Source organism: Ixodes scapularis, unplaced genomic scaffold, assembly GCF_016920785.2.
Source record: "Ixodes scapularis isolate PalLabHiFi unplaced genomic scaffold, ASM1692078v2 ptg001158l_1___fragment_3__unscaffolded, whole genome shotgun sequence".
NCBI lineage: Eukaryota > Metazoa > Arthropoda > Arachnida > Ixodida > Ixodidae > Ixodes > Ixodes scapularis.
Window position 1 is genome coordinate 1,561,135 of NW_024610108.1, and position 13,148 is coordinate 1,574,282.

At 45.9% G+C, this 13,148-nt stretch overlaps 1 long non-coding RNA gene across 1 annotated transcript; it reads right to left on the minus strand.

Annotated features, from left to right (window-relative positions):
* Positions 1–2,543: 2,543 nt before the first annotated feature.
* On the minus strand, positions 2,544–10,854 carry LOC121048120. The gene is made up of 3 exons (XR_006077214.1): positions 10,449–10,854; positions 6,886–7,123; positions 2,544–2,610 (listed from the first exon to the last, which is right to left on the minus strand). It is a non-coding gene; the product is annotated as an uncharacterized LOC121048120 (long non-coding RNA).
* Positions 10,855–13,148: the final 2,294 nt, after the last annotated feature.

Consider the following 13,148-nt stretch of genomic DNA (forward strand, 5'->3'; position numbering starts at 1 on the left):
CACTTTTTGAGGTTGGCGGTGTCTTGCTGCTGGAACAGCGCCAGCAGACGATACATTCATTCCCGGACAGTACGGATCGTAAGGGCTTTACCACTGGCACGGTTTAGAGCGTCAGTGATCAGAACCCACCCTGCACTCTCCTCGTAAGGATTCTTGATGATGACTTCCCACAGCAGCCAGATGTTGTCTGTCACGGAGAATCTCAGTTTCTTGCTGGGGCCGCTTCAAGCTTCTGCCGGCGACCCGCCATCCGCCATCTTGAAAAGCACTGGATTGTTCTCCGTTGGCGTAGGTTTACATGAGACTCGGGCAGTGCGAGTGGTGACGTTTTGACCTAACCGCTCCCCCAATCCCGACTGTGCCGCCCGCGAATGCTCAGCGGTGTCGGATAGTTGTCTGGGGTGAACCGTTCGTGTTGGCAGGACCTGCTTAAACTCCCTGTTCTTGCTTTCTTCACCCCGCAACCACGAACATCCTTTTTCCTTGACGTCCCAGAAAGCTTTCTCAGAAAACTATAGGCTCCTCACGAAAGCAGTCCCTTTCCCCGGCAGGCACATTTCCCGCCTTTGTCATTGGCAATGGCACTTCCTGGGTGAAAGAAAAGGGAAGAGAAAAACAAAACCGAGTTCTGTCTTCCCATCCATGGTTGCAACGCGGGGTGACCCAGTCAAAAGGCAAATTAGTGAAGGGGCATCGGCGAGCAGCACAAATGCACAAAGAAAAAAATTGTGGAAGAGTGGCCAATGCCCGAGTTTGTGACACTGCGAAGCGTCACAGACTCGAGCACGGGACGAAGAACCGGGATGAAGTCTTGTCTCTTGTAGACTGGCCTTAGTTCAGGTGATCAAAGATTCCGCGGACACCATCGGGCGGACACATTCTGGACAATCCATGATCATACCTGAAATCACTTGAACACTACATACCACGCCACGCACAGTCGATAGGCACACAACAGTTCACCTCAACGAAAGAAGTTTGTGATTGTCCACACACAAAACCGACAACCAAGTAAGGCAATTAATACCTGTGACCACTAAGAAAAGCAAAGAAACAAACAACCCCTTCAATGCGTAACATTCATGCAACATACATAGGTTACAATATTCATACCAGTAAAACATGGATTGAATTCTAAACAAACACTGTAGAAAAAGGGAGACAGGCTGCAGAAGCAATGACAAAGAAAAGCGCTGCGACATGTAGTTTGGTCAGAAATCTAGTCAATCCGGCTCATGTAGTCGGCTCCCTCATTCTCACTTCCCTTAGTGTACTCTGTTCACAAGTCGTACAGCTGGAGTCTGAGACTCCAACGGAGAACTCGGCAGTTAGCTGACTGGGATTCTTTGATGAACTCCAAAGACTGGTGATCCGTCTGGACCAAGAACTTCCCCCCATAGAGAAATGCTTGGAACTTTTCGATCTACCAAACCAGGACCAATGCTTCCTTCTCTACCGTCGAGTACACGATCTCGCGAGGAAGCAGTTTGCGGCTAGCGTACGCCACAGGGTGCAGCACTTCCCCATGCCTCTGGGGAAGAACAGCACTTACCCCTCGGTCGGACGCATCTGTCTACAGAACAAGGCATTTCTCGAAATCGGGGAGCTTCAAGATCGGTGCATTCAGCAATTTTAAAAAGATAAAACAGCGCAAAAAGACACGGACAGGGAGGATGTACACACACGGAGCGCTGACTTTCAACTGTTTCATTTTTGAAAAAAGACGCCTACCGTTGTGCCTACATACATCCAGCCAAATTACATCATCTATGCCACATCATATCAACTGACCATTGTGTCTAAAACTGCTGATGAATGCAAGTTCACAGTCAAATAAACAAATGGAAGGAGAGCTGACACACCTATCTGTGTACTTAGAAATAAAAAATGCTTCCGCAATCTCCCTAGTCATCTTTTGGCGATGCTTCGCCAGAATCTCTGTATTGATTAAAATAGGAGTGCACCCGCACCTATTACAGTACACCGCCAAATTTCCTGACGGTGATGACCTCATTGAGCACGCATGGTCCCGCAATCTGTCGTTTACCCGACGGCCTGTTTGGCCGATGTGTACCTTCTTGCACGTTAGCGGAATCCAATAGACCACTCGTCCCACGCAAGGCACAAACTTGTTCTCATACTGCGTAACACAACCGAGGATATGGGTCCATCCTCTGTCCACCCTCGCACATAAACGACCCAGCTGACCAGGAGCCGAAACGAACCACAGGAGTGCCGTGCCGTTGTGCCACTTTCTTTAACCTGTGCGCAACTTTGTGGATATAAGGCAGCACAACAAGTCTCTGCTTAGGCATCTTACCCTTGCCAGCCTCCTTTTAAAATGGAAAACCAACTAGGCCAACTCACCACTATGCTACATTCGTCAACCGCTGCTTGAGGCGCACGAATGCGTTCTCCTGATCGGAGCCGCAGCTCAGGATTCTAGGCTGGCCTTTCCTCGTAAGATCGGAAAGGATAGCCGTCTCGGTTGAATATTTAATAATAAAATCTCTATGATAGTCCGTCAGCCCCAAAAATGACCGCACTTGCCTCTTTATGGTCGGACGCTGCACGTCTTGCATCCTTTGAAGGGTCTTAGGGAGCAAAATTCTAAGGGGAGAGAGATAAAAAAAAAAATTTAAATTAAAGTTCTTTCCAACCTGTGCCACACGAGGTATAACAGGTTTAAGCCAATTAATAAATAAAAAAAAATCATCTGTTTTGTTGTTATAAATCCGAAATCAAGGAAGGGGAGAAGCACCAGCAACCACCGGAGCGAGAAGATAGACCGCACACAACCTCACAACTGAAATGTATCGTGGGCATACAATTCAGTCATGCCCAAAAGACCGCAAAAAGGCTACTTCTTTTTTGCTAAGCGCCACCGATGACTGACTAACGCAGTTATCGCCTAAACCAATAATAGTGTATGCCTCGAGGACGTCACGTGTTTTTCTTCGTACCATCCAGTGATTGTGGTTTTTCAAACGATAGAGAACACTTAGACCGTTTGTAATGCACTGAAAGGTGGCCTTCTTTAGTTAGATTGTGCTCACATTGCCTCTCATGGAGACACCGGTCAGTTTGTCCCATATAGCACCATCCACAGGAAAGACGGGTATTGTACACAACTTACAAGGAACAAAAGGACGCACATGTTTTTTGTTGCACGTATGGCGTTATCCAATATTTTGCCCGAATCCTTGGACAAATGTCACATTTTTTTAGAGGCGGAAAGTAGAAGGGGCACAATATACCTATTTGCAACTTGTTTTAAATTATGTGAAATCTTGTGTAGATATGGTATAACCGCCTCAGTTTTCTGTCAACATTTTGCTTAATTTGGGCACACCCTTTTACTTTTTTTTTACCAGTGTTCTAGTTATTTTTGTTATGACTTGAATCGGAAACCTTGAAGTTGTAAGTCGTTCCATTTGGGCCAAGAAGTGGGCAGGAATGGCATGGTGACAGGACTTTTTTAAGGCTGAAGAGAGGCAGGAGATAGCTATGCCCCTCTTCTCAACCTTGAAATGCGAGAACCTGTAGAGGAGAATGCCTCTTTTTAGAGTGGGGTGAGAAAGACCAGCACAAATGATCTGCGTGCATGGCAAGAGAAAGGTCCGAGAATTGCAACAATCCTTCCTTGGGCATCTCAAAGCATCGACACACCGAAACACTTTGGTAACTGGCGTGAACTCAACAGATATTGCGATAGCATAGTCAATTTTGGCGAGAAATATGTGGCTTAGGACAGGCGTGACACAGAACCCATTACACACCCTGGATCTCTGCAAAAATACCCCGTTTTGGTATCCCACGAGTGTGGAATCCAGATAAAATAGACAAGTTCAAGAAAACTGTCTGTAGACACCCCACTTGAGTTTATCTTGAGGCTCAATACAGGCCCAAGATAAACAAAAGTTTATCTTGAGACTCAATGCAGGCCTGGGGGTCCATATCGCATGAGCGAATTACGTCTTAGCGAACAGCGACATTTGAGCGAATAGACTTTTTAGCAAATAACGGGGGCGCGCATTCACCCCCCCCCCCCCCCCTGCGCTGTGCTTACGCCGCCTAGCGGCAACAGTCTGCGGCGGCTCGTTACAAGAATGTGAGCCCACTTGGCCCACCCGAAAACGCTGCGTTGCGGCGTCTGACTATTCGCTCAAGTGTCACTCATTGAAACGGGGGCGTTCTCTAAAACGTCATTCGATCAAGTGAGTGCTTCCCCAGGCCCGGACGGTGCAAAGTAAGTGTTCATGCGGAAGGAATAAAAAAGGTCTTGTCATCACTAAATGTACTGTGATTCGAAAAGGCATTTGTCATCAAGGCTTCAAAGAACCAAAAGTGGATCACGGATCCGCACGCAGGAGAGGTGTTTTTGGAGATAGGCCGACATTCGCCATTGCCACGTGCCCTTCTCAGTGACTATTGCTCGAAAAGTACAGGCTTCTTTGTGCGTTTTTGCACTAAAAAAACACGTCCAGGTGCGGTCCTTGGGCTTTTTTTATGTTAGAAGCCAGCTGAGGTAACGACAGACTCTCGCAAAGCCTTAACCCTTTAACTGGCGAGTTATGAAACAGTGGGTTGATAATTTTTTTCTCGCTTTATTTGCCTCTTTAATAACCCAAAGATTCAACATATGAAGTATGAAAGAGTTTGCTCTAAAAATATAAAAAGCACAGAGCGTCAACAATATTGTTGACCTGCCCAGATATGGAGAAAATGTAAAAAAATTGGGATGCTTGTCACAACCTCTCTTCTGATGGTTCTTGCATGTCACTTCTTATGAAACAGAACGAAGCAGTTCTTTCCGCTCTGAAGGCACAGGAACAGTTTGCATTTTGTGCACTTGAAGCCGGATACGCCCTTTTGGCACAGAGCACAAAGGTCCCCAGACTTGTGCTGAGGGTGACTGCTCCTTGCACTGCTCTCCAGCGGCAACTGGCCAGTGACCTGTGTTGTCGTACCTACAGTCATTTGTTGACTGGGCATGTTTTCGTATTGCATTGCTGTTCTGAAGACTATGCAGAGGAGGTCTTCCTACAGGACGCATAGTGTTCACTTGGAGAGTGAATTTTAGTGAATTCCCCACAGTGATGCGGAAAGGTTTCAGTGGCATTGCTTTTTCTCCCAGTGCCGCACAGTCCCTTCTCTAAACAAACCAAGCATTGACAATGCAAACTTCGATAGCATATCCAAAAAGAGGAAGGTGCCACCTGTGAGACTTTGTTGGCGGCTTATAGAGGGGATCCAGCATATCTGAGAGATTAATCCCGCCCATGTGCTCATTGTACGCTGAAATGATAGCTGGACAGGTCACAGGAACTTTTAATATCTGTTCGCTATTTTACCTATTTACACACCCAAGTGGCTCCACTCCATGTGCATTGCTCAGTAGAGCTGCGCATCTGTTATCATTCCATTTAACAGCAATAATGCCATCTGATGAACAATAGTCCAGTGACCCGCGATCCCCCTTGGCAAGCACTTTGTCTCTCTTCAGCACTTTGTCGGCGCCTCCTGTCCTGTTGCCACGGACTGTGTCGACGCAATGAATGACAAGTTCATTCTTCATTCTCTGTACTAGGTCAAAGTTGGTAAAAAAATTGTCAAAAAATACCAATGTACCCTTCGGGTCCTCAGTGGTTCTCGAAAGCGTGAGGACGATCTTCACACCAAGCAGAAGTCTTTTCTCGCTTGGAGCCAGCGGCGATTTGCAGCGAGAGCTTGACCCCTGGTACAGAACGAGGTCGCGAATGATCCCCGTTGAGCTGGACCGACAGAAGAGCTTGAAGCCCCATTTGTCCGGCTTGTTATAGATGTACTGTCGGAGGCTCCCTGCACGGGCACCCTTGGAGGCCACCATTACTTCGTCGATGCTTTGCTTGCTTTTTGCAGGAATTTTCAGGAACTGCTTTGGGAGACTTTCAAAAAGTGGTCTTACTTCGTAGAAGCGGTCGCCATCCGGAACTTGGGTGAGGTTGTCGACGAAGTGAACATAGCGCCTCAAAGCCTCGAACCTTTTCACGGGCATGACCTCAGCTATTGGTGGAAATCTGGCGTGAAGTGACTAGTAATTTTGCAATGAGGAAAACTTGTAAACGCACATGAGTACGAGAATTCCCAAGAAGCGACGGATTTCTTCGGGTGTTGTACCGAAAGACTTCCCTTGTTGGGGGGCTGAGTACTGTAAAGGTTTGTTTGGTAAGTTATCTCCTCTACCAACTTGTCTGTGAACATCATCTTGAAGTAAGCCTAAGGGGAGCTGACCACTGGAGGGGGCAAATGTACCTTTTCCGGTACGCTCAAGTCTGGGATGTCTTCTTTTTTTCACTTCCTCGATTTTTGCAGGCCTCTTCTTCCTTTACCTGCCATCCTGTTGTCCGCTTCATTTTCGACAGGAACAAGAACACGTTTTTTTTTCTTTGCTTTTCTTTGAAGGAAGGAAAATCAGGGATGCCTCCTTATAAAACACTTCATTCAAACTAGTTTAGGTGAACCTTCACTGAATAGCCACAGAAAGCTGTCCTAGAGTGCGCTCACCTCCTTTACTTGGCACTAAGGTAATGCCTACCAATCGTAAGGCCTGGGGTTAATTCCCGTCACCAACCAGGAACAATTTTTTTTAATCGTGATGAGCTAATTTTAATTATCTAGTTCCTCATAGTGATCTCTCTGCTCTTTATTGTGCCTATTTGTTGCTATGGGGTTTATGTTACTTAGGCCTACGAAAGCATTATTAAAAGTGATGGAAGATATTCTATAGTGATGTAAAATTTATATTTTTGCCATATCAATTATGGTCCTCTTACCAAAAGTTAATATGAAACATATTTTTAGCGCTTGTTTTGGTGGCCCATAAAATTAAAAAAACACAATCACCAGCATGGCCTGGTCAGCAGCATTTCTGAGGCCGCCTCCAAATCCTCCATTGTGGTGAGCGGCAGGATGAACACGGGAGGTGAAGACGGTGCGTCGGACCCCCTTTCCGCCTGCTTCATCACTGCCAGGCGGGCCCTGATTTGGTCCTGCCCTGTCAGGATGGCCGCCATTTCCGGCCTGAGTTGCCCCATATCAAACCGCAGTTCCAACAGGACCTTCAGGACCTCCTCTTAATATGCTAGAAAAAAAGCAAAAAATAAAATGCAGGTATGGCAGTAAGAGTCTCATGCATATATATTCATAAAAATTCCACGAGCCTGTGACAGTGAAAGAAAGTTATCCTGCTAGCTGATCTCTTGTTGCAGGTAGTGAAGGAATGAAACACACTTGGAAAGTGCCTCCACCTTTAATAAGCTTAAATAATTAAAACCATCTCGTGCCAAGATGTTGTCCCAGTCATTCTGGCATTTGAATACAGCTGAATCTCATTAATTCAAGCTCAAGGAAAAGTGAAGCTTTTTTCGATTAAGGCGGATTTCAAACTAAAGGAAGTCTTTTTCAATGAAATGCCGCTCTCTGGGATACGAAGGAGCACGACAACAGAGTCTGAGACTTGATATTGGGTTACGCATTGCCGCACACCATAACGAGGCGATACTGACAAAATGTGCAGATTGTAAGAACTGCACAGCTAATAGAGCCGTGCAGTTTTTACCCGGGAAACCCAAAAAGAAAGCAGAGCCATGTCACTATGCACTTTCCAAGCTGCAAAAGGTGCGCACGCGATGCCACTTAGACACACTGAAAGCCTTAGGGTTGGATTTTCCAGGTAACATAAATAGGAGAAGTGCGACATACTGATTGGACTTGAGTGCTACGTTAGCATCAGGTTGGGAATCGTGTTAGATCAATGAGAATGAGAGTCTCAGCCCATCATGGGAGCATCCTACGGAGGGCTCCCATTATTCCTTGTGTGTATTGAGCACGGGCTCTCAAGATTTTTGCAAAGGGTCCATGGACCCATCATCCAACCCCTGCAGGAAGCTAGCACCATTGCATGAACAGCCACATTCTAGATAGCCATGATTTTATAAAGTGTTTCTTGAGTTCCCAGGTTTATTCCTCACTTCATTCACAACTTGAGATATAACAGACGAACACCACCATTGACTACTCTTTTACATCTACAACATAACCAAGAGCTGGCTTCCTAGTAAAGCATTACTCTTTTTGCCCTGTTTGTGAAACATGCATATATCTGAAACATCTCATGTGGCTGCTTTGCTTTCCAGACACATGAAGCAAACAAATCCCTTTGCATAATACTATACAAGGCCAGCTGAACTTAGGAAAGGGGCTTCTGGCAAGGCCTCTGCCAAACAGACTGACCCAGAGGTCCTGCCCGGGTCCTATATATACCCTTAAACCAGGACACAACCCCCTAGACATTCTATGCAATCGAAAAGCTGTATTGAAGCTGGTCGGAAGGCAGTTATGCTATAGCCAGCTGAACACCATTTGACCATTCTTGTGATCCTTCTCATATTCGAGTCCTTGTTTGGTCTAGTTGACCCTAGAAGCCTGGACAGGCCTGTGTCCTGTTCATTCTTCATTCATTTTGTCCTCATCATAAGCGAGCATGGTTGACTGAACATTGTCTTCAAGTGGTGCCAAATGACATAGTTGCATCCTCGCTGTGTATTTCCTTTGACAAAGCACGCAAATATACCGCGATCATTGAACAACTGAAAGGTGGTTACTATGAAGTGAGAGTAGCACTAGAACTTAAAACCGTATGACCTAAGTTGAAAGTAATATGAGGCGGAGATTCTACAAGAATTTATTAGCTCCACTGAAATTGTTTTTGAAGCTTGGTTATTAGAACATTTTCAAGGTCCCTTTCGAGATCCAAGAATCGGTCAGCATGTAACTGTCACTTGGAAGCATTTCACCCTCACCTTAGCCCTCACCTCCCACAAATGGCCTGAGACCAACGTGTTGGAAGAATCATGAAAATATCCTTACAAAAATGATCAAGGCTTACCGTAACTTCATTTGGCAAGCATGCACGGTCACATCAAGTCATGCAAAACTGGGGACTAACACAATACATCCACATCTTCAATCAACCAATTTAAAGAACATGCTATGCCAGAAAGCATGTTGTCTGAAGTAAAAGGAGTTAGAGCTAGACATATGTTGAGTTGGAGAGAATGTTAAGGCAGCAACGCAACTTATGCTGCAAGCAGGTGCCCACCGGGTCGGCAGCTGAAAAAAAATAATCTCGATAAAATATTGTTCGCAGTAAAATTTTAATTTTACTTATTCATACGCCCTCAATGCAGTATGTCAGAAACATGTACAAAACTTGGGCAAATTGATGCAACCTAGGCAAATTTAGTTTCCAGCATGGCCTAGATCAGGGGTCAGCAACAAGCAGCCCACTACGTTATCCTGCCCACGAGGCAGTGTCATACGACTCGCGGCGCAACTTCAAAACTTCCCCCTACCCTGTCCCATACGTACAATCTCCAAGACCATACGACATATCCGACCTCGAACAGAGTTACAGTTTATCAGATAAATCTAATAAACTCAGAAAAACACTAGCCGGCAAATTTTGCATCAATTCTGATTTATTTGAAAAGCTCCGGTTGTGAAGGTCACAACAGCAATAAACTACTGGTTATTTTTCTAAATCTGATCAGTGCGAAGGGTCAGCGGTTCTGAGCAGAAGCCACCTGGGTCTCTCTTCACATCACGGACAATAAAGAGCTTGGAGGAAAAGGAACGGAAGCCACAACTGGCTTCCATTTAGCAGATGGCAAGCAAACGTTTGCCAACGCGGGCAAGAAATGGACGTTCCATCGTCTGCTCAAAGCGTCAACCACCAACAAAAAAGAAACAAATACACCTTCTCATTGTCTGCTAATAGAACACAGAACAGGCCCGACATAAAATAAATGAAGTCCTACAAGCTACATATGAGGAGTTTTTTGTTTTCTAAAAGCTAAATCCAGAAACCGAAACTAAGCTAATTTTTGCCGAAATACGAACTATACCCGTCAGCGCATCAATATCAAATGTTTTTAAACTGGAATCGGTCATAGTACACAAGAAAAACCACTGCACAGGTGGCCGTGGTGCATGGCTCCAAAGCTATACTGATCAGGAAGCATTCCAGTTTATCTCGGTTTCGCTTGACATGGATTTGGCTCATTTCGAAAAACAACTTCTCGTACATAGCTAGGTCAGGTGGTGGTGCATACCCAGGCGAAAAACGTGCCACATATACATGGCCATATTTTATGTTTTCAGTTATCTAATCAACCAATTCAAGAAACGACCGAGTGCCTCTTGAGATGAAAGAAGCTATAATTGCCGTTGTCTTCGTTCGTCCAGAAGCATAGCGCTTAGCCTCATCAGTCTTGGGGAGCATTTTTCGGAACAGGAGTCCGGCGTGGTCGCTCACACTCAAAGGAATGTTATGCTCAACCAGAAATGCCGTAGAGGCATTCTGCACGAATTGCACCAGAGTCGTTGTCACTCTGAAGGAAACTTACCAGATTCGACTGGTTATCTGCAGCTCGCACATATCCCTGGTGTTTACGCGAAGCGATGTGCAGCTTGATGTCAGCCTTGCCACCGTGTGAAACGCTCACATCACACGTGCACGTGCGACAGAATCCAAACTTCTCTCCCTTCTTGGACGGCACGAAGCACGGGAATTCCTGCTTGTAGGATTTTAGGAACACCTGAAAGTACCCCTTTTGAGGTTTGGAGTTCGCCATTGCGCCGCGAACCCATTGCGACTAGGGGGATACTATGATTATACGTGCAACAAACACAGTCACCGCTCCGCTCGCCACGAAAACTGGCCGAAACAACGAGGCCCAACACGCCAAACCAACGTGCGCCGCCGAACTACAGTGGCCTAGAGAGTTGTAGTGGGCTCACGGGACGGCTCGGCCTGATGCGTTTGATGTCGACGCGGCGGTGGCGCTGTAAGCTTTTCCTCCTGAAACTTTCCAGCGTGCATTGGCCAAACTAGGCGGCTCTTACCAATCGTTAGTTTTGTGTTTGCCTCTGAATCAATCATGGTAAGGTAACTATATTAATTTGAGCACCGAGCGTGTTTTAAAAAATCGTTTGACTTCCTTTTGATCACGGCTTGGGGGGGTTCCGGTCACGTTTGCGGCTCTGCGAGCCATGCGGCTCTGCGAGCCATGCAGCTCGGTAGCGGCGCGGCTCTACTGTGATTAATTACAACTCTAAGTCACTGCAGTTTTAGACAAATTACAAGGCATCTCTCGTTTTCCGTGCTACTAGCGTGTGCGGCAAGGTTCTGTCCATGCTGATCTGATCGGCATGCACAGAACCGATCGATGCTTGCGAGCTTGGTATGACACCTTGACATTATGCGCCTCGATAAAGAAACTCATTCCTTTTTCGAATGTCAATGCATTTATTCACTGAGATACCGGCTGATGGCTGCACAACAGGAAACCACAAACATTTGTTGACATAACAGCGGTGACACAGTGTGTCTTGAAATAGAACAAAAATTAAGATGCATTATGGGAAACCCAGAATACGGGGGTTGAGATGCCAACTGTAATGCCAACGTAACACTAAAAGATATATATATATATATATATATATATATATTTTTTTTTACGAGCTCTTGCTTATTTTCTTGTGCTTGGCACTTTCCCTTTATGACTTTTTTCCTCGGTGTTTATACCCTTAACAAAAAAGTGCTGCCGAGTGTCAGGTGAAAGCTGATTACTTTTTTTGTTGGTGCAGCGGCATGTTCACTGCAACCGATGCTGCAAATCCACCTCGCCCTCACCAGGGTAACTAAGTCTAAAATGCTCTCGGTGTGCAACTTTTTCCTACTAAAACATTCAGTGAACATGTCCTCAAGCCTCCTTTCAAAGTGTTAGAGCGCACTACGAGGGTACAGAAGTCCTCCCTTATCCTTGTGGAGAGTAAGCCTAGCAATTCCACAACTGCCCTCAACGGCCGGCATTGTCAATGTTTGCTTGAAAGGCTCACATTTTGTTTTCATGACACACTTCTTTGCAATGTAGCCGTACACATTGTAGACGAGTCGTGAGTCACTCCTCTCTATGTGCTGCTCATGATCAAAGGAAGGTGACAAAGCCACCCCAGCATCAGGCAAATTTCCAGACTTCATGAGGTCATCTGCTTGATGCCACGAGCTACTGCTGCTAGGTGGGCAATTGTTGCTGTCTTCTCCTGTTTCCAGCAATGCACTTAGTGCACATGGGTCAGCATTTCCATACCTCACAGTTTTCACCAAACTGTAAAAAGACATACAGTTCATTGTCATTAGGAACTGAGTAGGAGTCGGGTGATCATTACAGCTTGAAACCTGTCTCACTATCCCATAGAAGTTTTCGGTCGGATCCTGGATTAGACGTAATGTCATGATGTACTTGTAGCCTACTTCTTGAGTGAGGTACGACCGAAGCTCGAGTGTGCTCGACAAAGTCGCCCGCAGACCTACAGCTGTTGACTCGCTGAGGAAGCCTCCAGCCCCGTTCGCATGGCTCTCCCAAGCTGCCAGGTACCCCAGGAAGCTTGCGATGACTGCTCTGGAGGACGAGTTGGGTCGCAAAGCTTCGGCCGTGAATCGGGACGTCATGACACTGATGAGCCGGTTCATCTTCCTGGGGCAAGAAATGCAACATGACCCATCATCAATTTTAAATATTGCCTATGCATTTCTGATGTTTTATTTTGTTATCCTTGGTTAGTGTGAGTGTCCCTATTAATGACTGAGCTCTGCTAAGAACTTTTTATGGGGCAATGGGGTTGGGGGGGAAAGGGGGGGGTGCCTTGCACCTCTACCTGCCTTCTGAATCTATGGCCAAGAAAGAAATACAACAAATTAAATCATTTACTTAGGTCGTAGTAGCGCTCACAGTTATGAACAATAGATAAATGTGCATACCTCTATTATTACATGTATTGCGAATAATGTGTCTAACAGCCCCATTTTGTATATTTTGTCACCCGTTGACTGGATCCCTTGTGACTTGAATTGTACTTGAAAAACTCTTGCGTAGCACTGACAACTCCGGTCCCTGCTTCAATCTGATTTTTGTAAAAGTGGAGGCCCTGGAGAACCCTGTCCCTGAAGTACTGGAACGCTAGCCCAGCTCTCATCTTCTCAAAGGCATTCGGCTGCAGGTGACATTTCGTGATTCCAGGCATAGCCTTAAGTATCAGGCTGC